This window comes from Platichthys flesus, chromosome 2, assembly GCF_949316205.1.
Source record: "Platichthys flesus chromosome 2, fPlaFle2.1, whole genome shotgun sequence".
NCBI lineage: Eukaryota > Metazoa > Chordata > Actinopteri > Pleuronectiformes > Pleuronectidae > Platichthys > Platichthys flesus.
This window is the reverse complement of record NC_084946.1, coordinates 13,582,104-13,594,610: the sequence shown is the minus strand read 5'-3', so window position 1 is coordinate 13,594,610 and position 12,507 is coordinate 13,582,104. Positions and strand designations below refer to the sequence as shown.

The window sequence follows — 12,507 nt, the reverse complement described above, 5'->3', positions numbered from 1 at the left end:
TCCACCCACTTACATGAAGGAGGCAGGGTTTATGATCTTTACTGCAGCCAGCCACCAGGGGGCGATCATGACGATTTAGCTTCACTGTAGGGGAGCTGTCATGTCACCTATCGATTTGTAATCTCTCAGAACAGAAACATAACCCCCAAACATGAAGTAGGAGAAACGATCAATACATGAATACAAGTCAGATAGAGGGCAAACACTTTCTCATTCTTTTCTCTTCCTCTACTCAGAGTTTCCAATCACTCCCAATGTACCTTTTCCTCTCTCCTGCACACCTTCATTTGACCTTTCCATTCCATTTCTTTTAATCGACTCAGACCGACTGAGAGCTGAAGCTCATTGTGATGCGGCACACAGCTGTACACAACTGTGTCTCTCTCCCCAGACTGCATTGTTACAGTGACCTCCACAAATATCTGGAGTGAATGTGGATTTTTGATCCATTTATCCAACAGAGTCACAGGTTCCCTGTGGACAGAGAGGCTTATGTGCACTGTGCACACTATAACAAAGTGGGTTTACTTTATTAATCAGATGAAACAAGCTTTCTTTTGTATTAAATTACACACAACTAGAAATAATGTCATTAAATATACATTAAACAATCACAGTTGTACTCTAATAAGATGTAACCAGCTGTACTATTAATTATTATTATCATTGTTATTATCATTATTATTATCATTATTATCGTTATTATTATTATTATTATCAATAATTATTGTTCTGTATTGGCAGCAATCACTTGTCCGGTACATAAGCCCATACTGAAACACGTTGACATACAGATTCAATATTTAATGTTTTAACCCTGAGACATAACTCAAATGAGAGACCTGTAATGAAAAATACAAGTAAAAATAAAAATGACATCAGCACATAAAACAAAAAAAGATCAAGAAAAAAGAGGTGACTAGAGATCTGGCATTACACACATTAAAGGTGACCATCTTTCAATAAACCTGTTTCACTTGTAATCCTGCCGTGTTTTTCTATATAAAAAAGACCCGTCAGACCCTGTCTCTATAGTAATATTGGCTGGGCCACCGAGGGAATACACTTCTGGATGTGGTGATGCCTTGAGACAGCAAAGATGGCTCCAGGGCCTCAGGTGGCAAAGATGGCTCCAGGGCCTCCGACGGCAAAGACGGCTTTGGGGCCTCCGACAGCAAAGTCAGCTCTGGGGCCTCCGACGGCAAAGTCGGCTGTGGGGCCTCCAATTGCAAAGTCGGCTCTGGGGCCTCCGACGGCAAAGTCGGCTCTCTGGGCTTTGGCCGCCCTCTCTTGGCTTTCTGGGTGCCGGACTTCTTCCTAGATATCAGAATTTAGCAGAACATAAGCAGGTTTGTAACTATAGTTTTTTCCATACACAATCAGATGAAGAAGAATATGGAGATAAGGTTCATCTCACCACCATAATGGGCTTCGTGGAATAGGGGGAATTTGGTCTGCAATGTTGGCCGGCCAGCTAGGTATAGGCAACATACTTTCACGAATAAGCGGTTTGTTGTTCCAAAAAGGCATCGTCAGGCAGGGAGCGTTTATATGCGTCTGCAGCTGCTTTTTCCTGAATCGAACTGTCATAACGTACAAAGTATACACATTAGTTAATTTCCACGATGAAAACGAAGGTATGTATTTATGAAACATTTAAACGTTCATTAAATATATAGTATTTAAATGGCCCATTCTAGGGGGACATTTTTTTTATATTGATAATACAATTTAGATCATTTCAAAATAGTGAAAATATCACAAAGGTTATTAGGGCCCGAGCACCAACTTTTTGTCACACCGTTTGACCGTGACGTGGCTTCAAAGTTTGATTAAATGCCATCAAACACGAGGTTCTGTATCTCGGACATGTATTGTCCAATCGAGTCCAAACTAGACATGTAAGACAAGAGTCTCGGCCTGATGACTAGTTGCAGAAAGGTGGACTATGGGCAGAGAATCCAATGGTGGTCTCTGGTTCAACTCCACGGAGTGACAACACAAAACCATACCTGGACGGACAACACCAGGATCTGTTCCCCACTGTCTAAGTGCCTACCCCACCCCTCTGTCTAAGTGCTCCTGAGCAAGGCACCTTACTCCCCCAACACCTGCTCCCCGGGCGCTGTGCATGGCTGCCCACTGCTCTGTGTGTCCTCCTGTGTTCACCAGATGGGACAAAAGCAGAGATGAAATTTTCCCCCATTTGCATGTCGTGTGTGTGTGCATGTGTGTGGGACCAATAAATGTATCTTATCTTATCTTATCTACACAGAAATTATGACTTGAAATCACAGCGCCCCCTGGTGGCTACAGGAAGTGACATTTGTATTCCTTTGATGAACTGCTCCTGGCTGCTTTACAATATACAGCTCAAATGAGCTCAGTCAAGTCATTATATATATGTCTGTGCATAATAATAGTGATGGCGCCACCTACTGGCATTAGGAAGTAAGCTTTGTTTTACAAATATGATTCGATTAACATAACATGTTCACAGTGTGATGTGCTATTTGATATGCCAGCTCTCATGCTTTCGCCGTGTGACACACGGTTTTGCATGTAGGTGGTTGACTAAGTCACAAAATTTTTTTAAAACATCAACGTATTAGGCCGTCATGAAGTACAAGGAGCGGGCGCGTGTGTGTGTGTCTGTGTGTGTGGTTCCAAATAGCGCACCGTAGCCCCGCCCCCTGCCCCCGCGCACTCGCTCAGGGAGACACAGAGAGATCAGCCCTTGTTCACGTGAAGCAGCCTCTCAGTGACTCACTGCTTCTTAACTATGAAAACAGTGAAAACACAGAGTTTCTCTGGTCTCAGCTGATCAGAGATCAGCGCCTCAGCTTCTCGATCAGAGCAGAAGCTGCAGTTGGTTTCTATCGAGCTTCAGTATCTGTGTTCGCCTCCAGTCTGACTTGCTCTCGCTTTTTGTTTTAATATTCGCCAACTAAAATATATATTTTTAAGCTACTAGGCTGCAGCTATATGTTTTTATTTATTTCAAAATAGGGTACTTCTTATTTCATACATTTTCCACAAATATAGGGACTCAAATAGCCCTACACAGTTCTGTGTTTAATTTGTTTCAAAGTAGGCCGACACTTGCCTCTGTATTTTGTTTGTTTGTTATTTTGTTGCTTGTCTGTTTGAGAGGCCTGACTGCTATGTTCACAGCAAACTTGAAAAAAATGTAATATTAAGCCATGGTTTAACTGCACTATAGGCTGAGTCCTTTGAAATGACGGAGAAAAAATTAATGAAGGGACATTAAGAAGAGATACAAATTTGTGATTAATCGCGATTAATTTTGAGTTAACTATGACATAAATGCGATTAATCACGATTAAATATTTTAATAGTTTGACAGCATTACATATAAGATGAAGAAATTAATATATTTGTCTTACCTGCTCTGGGTCTGTAGGAGCAAATAGATTGTTGATGTTGGATATACCTTTTAATCTTGCCACCAGGTGAATGCAGCTCCTGTTTAGACAAGTGTTTCTCTGCTTCATAGGAGTAGAAAGGTGCAAGGTCTAGTTAAGATTTAGATGAAGGGATTTCCTTTACCTTCCCCATATCCTTTACTTGAGAGCCCCCTTGATGTCATAGATTCCTGACTGTTATAATGAGTGATGCAATATATAAAGTAGATAATTGACTCTTTTTTGGGAGAAGCAGATCCAATAGAGGGCGGTAATGCACCTCGATGTGGTTTCCACCTGGCAGTAAATTGAATGAAGAAGTTTATAATTTTTAATTTGCTCAACCAATTGTGCCTCAATATTGATAAATCTCCAAAGATAAACTTAAATAACAAATGTATCTGTATTTGCAGCATATGTTTCATTTCTAAATTTTCTGCATTTATTTGATTGTGTTTCAGGAACAACAGCAGCACTTTGGTCAACTCTTATTGTTTTAAAATATGCTTTATAAATAAAAATTAATTTGATTCGAGACTTAGAGCGCTAAGGATGTCTGATCTACTGAGTGGACCACATGGCTTCCATAGTACTACCATACAAGCCAGCAGCATGTCAGCGCCCTGGCACTACTATTGGCCGACATGTACACAAATTTATTAGGGCATGTGTCCTTTTAGAACAAACAAATAAGTCTCTTGGATATGCTTTAGTGGTCATTTGGGCTTTCATCAGATCAACTTCAAAGTTCAAATAAAAATTTCTAGGACTGCAAAGCAGCACTGGGCGGCCCCGAGCACATGTATTTTGAAGCGTTGCATGCGCTTTGCCTGAAAAAAATGTATAAACATTGACACATAGAGCTGTTCTTGATCATGAGACAGAAGTTTGGTGGTGATAGGACAATGCACAGTGGAGTTATGACAACATCATCTCCTTTGGCGATTCACTGTCCATGTATGTCCACGATACAGAACCACGTGTTTTAATGGCGTGTGTGGCATTGACACCGCACCGCGGTGTCCTGAATAATAATAACAATACAAACATTTAAAAAATTTTAGAATACACTTTCCAATTTTCTGCAAATTTTGGTAAGAATTTGAGCATGTTAAAGCCCTGAAAAATAATAATAATAATCATTACAATTTCAATAGGGCCTCACTGTCAGTGCTTGACAGAGCTCGGGCCCTAATTAATAATTCTTTAGAATTGATGACTCTTCGCAATTTCCGTTGTGTGACCAATCAGACCTCAGGATACAACGCTTTTAAAGACCAATCTGACTTTAGAGCTGTAAAATTAAATTATAGGCCTTCATCATAAGAAACGAACACACACAGACAAGGACAATGGTAAATGGTCTTGTCAAGTCTTGAAGACCACTCAAAGCGCTTTACTGTACAGTTTTGCCATTCACCAACTCAAACGCACTTTCATATAGGGCCTCAACGTGGTGCACTTTATTATACATCAATCACACACTGATAACAGCCGTCAGGGGCAATTTGGGGTTCGGTATATTGCCCAAGGACACTTTGGCACACAGAATGGCAGAGATAGCATATCTGATGGAAAAAGATGTATTCTTGATTAAGTGTGAAGGAAAATGTGTTAAATTAACACCATAGAATAGGGAAAATACAAACGTTTTAGCATTTCATGCTCACATACATGTAGTTCTTTTAATCTCAACAGTGCAATTCATCACAGATTCATCGTCTCTGATTGTTATCCAAAAAATCTAGGACCTTCTTCCAGGAGTCTTCCTGTGCTGCTGCATGGGGTGCATTCTGTGACTACTGTAGGAGACAAAATTAATTCAGAAGTACAGTTAGTATTACTTTTACAGCTCACACTGGTTCAGGATCTGAGAAAATGAAAAATGCGGCTATGGGACAGGACTCACATATTTCTGAATTGGCACTCATCAGGGACAATCTCGAAATTGGAGAGTAAGGCAGTTCAATCAAGTGGCTAGCACCGGGGTACAACAAATGAGTGAACAGGTGAGATTTATCCTTGGCCCTCAGGGTTTCCTTGATCTGGAGACCAGAGAATCAGTGTTATAAAAACAATAAGGTTATCCATCTTCTATAAAGTCGTTTTAAAAATGGAAACATTGACCAGATTTGCATTCTCCCTGCTCGCAAGGTTCAGGTCATCTTCTCCCTCTCTGTACATTAATGGGCAGTTGAGGTTTTCTATCTGCAAAGACACAACTCTGGAGTTTATAAAATTGACATGCAGCAGGTTTAGTTTTCAGCCATTGTTGTGTGTTGTATTTAAAGAAACACAAAGATACAAAAAAGAAGAAAAATATATAAAGAGCGGGGGGGGGGGGGGGGGGGGGGACGACACAGGAAAGAAAAGGGATCCCCCCACCACATCCCCCAGATTCAGGCAACCAATCAAGTGTGAAACAATAGATCTGTACACAACATTGGGAGGCGGGAATGTTTGAATACAGAAAATCAACAAGGAGGAATTAGCTCACCAACCATCAGGTTGAAACGAGGGTAGTATAGGTTGAAGATTAAACGCCCACTTGTAAAGTTTGAAGCTCATGAGGTATAAACTGCCAACCTGCATTGAATTTGGTTATTACTGACGGCAATTTGCTGCGTTATTGGGGCGGAGCAGGAAGCGGTAGCATTGGCATCGGCAGGATGATTTCTGGCAGTGTTGAAGCAGATAACTTGTCGTAATGTACAAAAATAGAGAATATATGTTGAATGCATGGGTTGTCAATATACAACATTGCACCATCAGCATAAAATGAAATATGCTGATCTCATAAAGGTATGTTGATATACTTCCTTAATCATATCAATAAAAGGTGAACCAAAACCTAAAGACTTGATTATAAATCATATTATAAATGTTGCTTGTGCTAGTTTGAGAATGTGTGTGTGCTGAACTTGTCTTCAGTCTGCACAGGAGTGTGTTTGTGTGTGTGTGTGTGTGTGTGTGTAATAATAATAATTAATAACTTTATTTATTGATGATCAAGACATGAAAACAATTTCAACAAATACGATCAAACGTGTTCCAAGAGCAGCTTAACAACCCAACCTTTAAGTCAAGATTAGATTTGGTAGTAAAGTCAATGACACATTTCCTCCTGAGGAATCAGCTGTCCAGTTCAAATATCTATTAAGTCCATGTTATATACCAGAAAACCAATTTTTGCATGATTTCCATCGATAAACCAATAGAATGAACGATACCCTGTTCACCTGTTAAACCAGTATGTTAGGCTATGGACTTATAGTGGACATATGATACTACATCTAAATAGTAATTACAGTTTACCTTTCAGGGGATTCAGTCCTGCCATCTGCATCAGGGATTCTAATGAAACTTCCTACTGGTCCATTGATACAAATCAAAAGGATGGCTGTAGAGGAGAATATACAAATCGAAATCAACTTTATACAGCTAAACAACTAGTAAATGTATTCTTGTATATTTCCATGTACATGGAGGTCTGTATTCATCCAACTATAAGTTGATAAATAAATGATACTGACGTACTTTGATTCCAGTCTTTGTGGCAATTCAAAGAGCCTGGTATGACAGACCGATGACCCCAACTCTGTCGGCGCAGATCTGATGATGATCTTGCACGGGTGGAAGGCTGACTGTTCAAACAGAACGATGGGAAATTTTCAGTAAATAACATGGTCATTAAATCAACTGAGTTTTTTAAGCAAAATGAGTACATAGGTGTGGGAAGGTTCTGGGTTCCAACTGAACGATTGGTCAGGGTCTGTCTGTGTGGAGTTTGCATGTTCTCCTGATGTTCTCCTCGTCTAATTTCCTTCCTGTTTGCATTAATTGGAGACTATAATTTCTCATACTTGTGAATGGGGGTTTGTCAAGCCAAAGTCAGCGCTGCGATAGCGACATGACAGTTCAATGTCATCCTGAAACTCTCAATTGGTAAGCGGTATAGATAATAGATGGATGGATGTAGTACATGATGCGGAGAGAAAATAACATATCATCCTACAAAATTAAAGCCTGCATCTTATTCTACCTTGAAATAAGAATCATCAACATTGAGGCATTTCTTTGGGCCAGGTAATTCTTTGTGCCCCATGTAGGCAAGAGAGAAGCTGGCGTAGCCTCTTGATGCAAACAGAGCAGAGCGGTACTCCACCAGTCCTCCACCAATTCCCCACAAGTCCAACATGGCAGGAAAGGGACCTGGACCTGCAAGAGATCAGTGAAGTAGACGCTGTTCAGAAGACAGTTGCCTCCCAACAGCTTTCCATGTCTATCTTATACAGTGCTTTATAGAGTATGTGTCAAATATACTCAACAGGGGGTACGAATAACGTCCCTACAAGTGTGTTTTGACGAATCTCTATTCTCCTTACGCCTGGTGCCATGTACCAGCGCTCAGCAGTTACAGTTGCCAACTCAGCACCCTGTGCCTTACTGGGTGACACATGCCCGTCCAGTGCAGAAATGTTGAATAAGTATGGAGTTTCTACATTTTTTTCCCTCAATCTGTGGAAAGAGCCCCACTTAGACATGAAACTCTCATCGACCGAAAACCATTTATAAACAAGTATTTGAGTTTGATAGTGTCAGGGGGGCTGGCAGAAGTGGCAGGCGTGGACCCAAATGCACGACACAGAAGCAGGCTTTGGATAAGGCAAAGTTCTTGGTTTATTTAACGAAGCAGGGGTCAGATACCAGGCAGTCAGTCCGATGATAAACAAATCCAAGAGGGAGCAGGCCAGAGATAATCCAGGGTAGACAGAGCAGGGGTCAGGAGCCAGGTAGTCAGTCCGAAGCAAGCAAAAACCGACAAGGGGCAGGCAGAAGAGGAGTCCAAGGCAAAGGCAGGCAGGTCAGGAGGGAGATCAGGCAGTAAAGGTATCAGGTAAGTAGCGCTGGAAAGATTAGGCACGAACACACTAAACGATCTGGCAGAGGACAAGAGGAACAGGCATGCAGATATAGAGGGGAGACTAATGAGGGAAGTGAAGACAGGTGCGTCTGTGGGTGGCGCCGATGCAGAGGTGCAGAGCAGGAAGGGAGTGGCCGAACTCTGAAATGATACAAGATTTGGTAATAGAAATTAAGACAAGTGAAAACATTAATAGGAGGGTGAATCTGTGACAGATAGTGTGCCTCTAATACTCTGAGTGATCAAAAACACATGAATAAAAAAGATATATCAATTAACCAATTGAACAGCGATGTATATCTTTATAAATATCATAATTTTGAAACATTTTCGTGTAATGACCCAAGTTTAAGATTATTAACCTAAATATTAGCATAAAATGTCTCCTCTTTAATGCACAGGTACATTTTAAGGTTGGGTTGATTCCACAATCTTTCTTTCCTGGGGCTGTAAGTCTCAGTAACCTTGTTTGTATCACTTGCCTCAAATTATTTTTTTCTCCAGGAGCTGGCTGCATTCCCCAGAAGAGTCCCATTGGCTCACAGCCCAAATATGAGGCCCAAACAGAATGATCCCTGGTCACTATTAGAGCAAGAAAAGGACAAAGAGGGGAGAGGATCAACTGAAGAGAAACCATCATCAATGCATTGAAAAAAACACCTGATTTGTAAAACTGTGATATGGATATTTTTTTAAATATAATTAAATCGTGACTTTATTTGTTTAATATCATGTTACATTGTTGAAAAATTACATTACAATAAATAGTAATATGTATGGAACTCACAGTTCACAGTTCCATCAGCATTTGTATTATAATATGCGAAGGCCTCCCACAGGTCTCCATCCTCACTCTGCATTCGTGCACACACTGTAACTGGACTGCTCGGAGGCAGGAAGTGTCCTTTAATGCTGATCTGTTTATCTATGAGAGCACGAACAGGAGCAGCTGTAAACAGAGGGGCTGGTCTACAGCTGCAACTGCACCTGCAAGAACAAGACACAGACAAATTTACTCTGAGTGGTATTTTGGATGTAGTTATTTAAAATTAAACGATAAAGACATTTTCTGATAAAATAAACACGATTTTGTAGTTTTACTAAATAATCTATTGTGCTTGGAGGGTAACATTTAATACAGGGGCATATCATTGCTGCATGTCAACTAAATGAACATTGGATAGTTCAGGAATACATTTACAGTCTTAATATCAATGTCAAGATGAATTGATTTGCAAAATTTCTACAATACGCTGTTGTGTTAAAAAGTCAATCCTGAGGCTGAAGCAGATTCACTCATTTTATATTTAATCATCCAAATTGTACAAATATTACACCTTTTGAGTTTTAAAGACAACTGTAGGACACCAAAACACTTTCTTTCCTTTATTCTGCTCCAATATGCAAATTTACCACTAGATGTCAATACATTTTACACACTGAACCTTCAACTGAGAAACAAGTTCTTGTACCTGATCTGAAAAACAGAAAAAATAACCAACAATGTTCTTACCCACTGCACGATGCGACCTTGTCAGTTTCCTGTGTAAAGTGAAGCATGGTCTAATCTTCATTCCCATGAGATGCTGTATTTTGTCACACTTGCACAAAGTCTCAGCATGATGGTGTTTCTGTCTACCCAAGATCAACCCTGAAAACACAAAAGACATTCAAACCTGTCCTGTGAAATTGAATTGTTTTTGCCACAATTAAATATTTCATCTTACAATTTATTCAAGGCTGAGCCCTGCTCTTGTATTAGAAATGGAAAGCATCACAGGGGCGATCCGTACCCTGCACACAAACTGTATATACCCCAATCCGGCCATGCTGACCTGTTGAAATGTGGCGGTTATGCACTTTGACGTTAGCCAAGCGAAGAAGATAAAGAACTGGTTTAAATTATACTAATAACATTATATAATTATATCATTTTTACCGAATGATTACACATTTTTACTAAGTCTAAATAAAGTATATTGTGACTTTAGTGAGTTTATTCAAGAGTACTGTGAGTTTACTGTAGAGAACAGAGGTGATCAGACTATATGCAAATGTGGCTGTGATCAGTGGGTACAGATGTTGTGATGCGATCACAGCTGGCTCACCGGGGAAGAAGAACAGGGGCTTCACATTAGTAGAGCTCCATGGGTCAACTAAGCAGGGGCAGGAAGCGGCTGCCAGACTTGATTAAATCAGTAAGGGTAAGCAGCTTTGTATTGTGTGATGAACTTTAGATAAAAAGGCAGGAATACGAAATCAGGCACTGTGATAGCATATTCGTACAAATAGCGTAGCATGTAATTTGGACCATACATAATATTAACTTGTCCTGATGAGCTCCAAAAGTCATCTGGATGAACCTTCCCAAGTGATACAAAGTAAGAAAACATTTTTTTTAGATGCAGTGTTGAGTTCACTTGTCAACACACACACACACACTCCTTTGTCCTCCATTCACTTACTATGGTATAGTGTCAGAAAGTAGTTAACAAGTAATTCTGCTTTGAGACTGGCTAAGTCCTGAAAATGGAGATTTTATTAGCTGGATAATTAATTTGAAACTGTCTAAGATAAATTGCTAATGCCAGTGGCGATCTGTTTACGTTTGGTGAGCCAGTGCCTGCTGCAGTCTCAAGTAACTGTGCCTGGTTGACACAAGAGGAACCTCTGGCAGTTTTCCTTTGTCCTCCAGCAAAACTTGATTAAAGCGACAGACAAAAGTCACTGAAGTGAAAAGTTAACAATAATATCACATGAGAGAAAGATGAAGAAAACTCAATGATGTCAAAGCAACATTAAGAGCATCACATAATACGGTTGGTGACGATTCTGCATCCTGTCCCTCCTCAGCAGTGAAGACCCTGATCATGGCCCAGTAGTGTCAAATTGACTGGTGTTAGTCGTCCTTTTTTAATATAAATAAATGTGTCCAAGACGAGGGAGATGACAATCCATTTTAGGATGAGTCCTGTGGTCATCTCTCCCCTGGTGATAAATGACCAGCTGTTGAGGTCGTGCAGCAGAACAAACATCAGCTCCCTCGTTAAAAAAGCCCAACAGAGGATGTACTTCCTGCAGCAGCTGAAGAAGTTCAACCTGCCAAAGCCGATGTTGATGAACATCTACACTAACATCATAGAGCTCATCCTAACCTCCTACATCACCGTATGGTACGCTGCTACTACAGCAAAGGACAGGGCCAGATTGAAGTGCCTCATTCACACCAACGAGAAGGGGATCAGTTGCAACCTGTCCTCTCTCCAGGACGTGTATGTCTCCAAGACTCTGAGACGTGCAGGTAAGATTGTGGCAGACAGCTCCCACCGTGGACATGGACTGTTAGAACCACTTACCTCTGGCAAGAGACTAAGGGCCATCAGGACCAAAACCTCACGCCCCAACTCCTGCTGGCCTCATCAACAAGTCAAGTTTTATCTTGCAGAATCCAATCCCTAGTGTTTACTTATAACATTTTGCATAATCCCTGCCCTTGTGCTTAGAGTACTATTTTATATTTAGGGCCCGAGCCCTAAATTGTAAGAATTATTATTATTTATTTTTAGGCAAATGAAATGGCTTTTTGAGGGCTTTAATTGATTGTGTTTTCTATTTTATTCCTATTTTTTCTTAATTTTTATATTCATACATCATGGCAAATAACAGCAAAACTTTTTTATGACACAGTCATACCTTCTTCGAATAGCTGGTTCACCAGGATGAACAAGGCCAGATAGGGTTGAGTCAATTGAATTTAATATGTTGATCTGCCTTCAATGTTAACGTCTTCAGGCACCAGGTTTGGTCTGTATCGTGTTCCTGAAAATGGTGTCAAAAATCATGTGGATCAAAAACTATGTATCCACTTTTTTTTTACACTTTATATAATTATATAACACTTTATATAATTGTTTTTATTACATTTATATGTTCTATGTACTTATATTTCCCCACATTTAAGTACTGCATTTTACTCATTATTATTTACTGATGCCTCTGTTTGACTCTTGCTGTTGTAATATTACAAATGTCCCCATTGTGGGACTAATAAAGGATTATCGTATCTTATCTTAAACTGAAAGTCAACTTAAAAACAGCAAAGTCCAAAACCTATTGCAGTATGTAAATGACATGTCTCAACCTTTACCAGCAGTACAT

The 12,507-nt window shown here is 40.1% G+C and overlaps 1 pseudogene; it reads right to left on the bottom strand.

Moving 5' to 3' along the window:
- Nucleotides 1–1,113: 1,113 nt before the first annotated feature.
- LOC133960629 (acyl-coenzyme A thioesterase 2, mitochondrial-like) lies at nucleotides 1,114–10,178 on the bottom strand (annotated as a pseudogene).
- Between the last annotated feature and the right edge of the window lie 2,329 nt (nucleotides 10,179–12,507).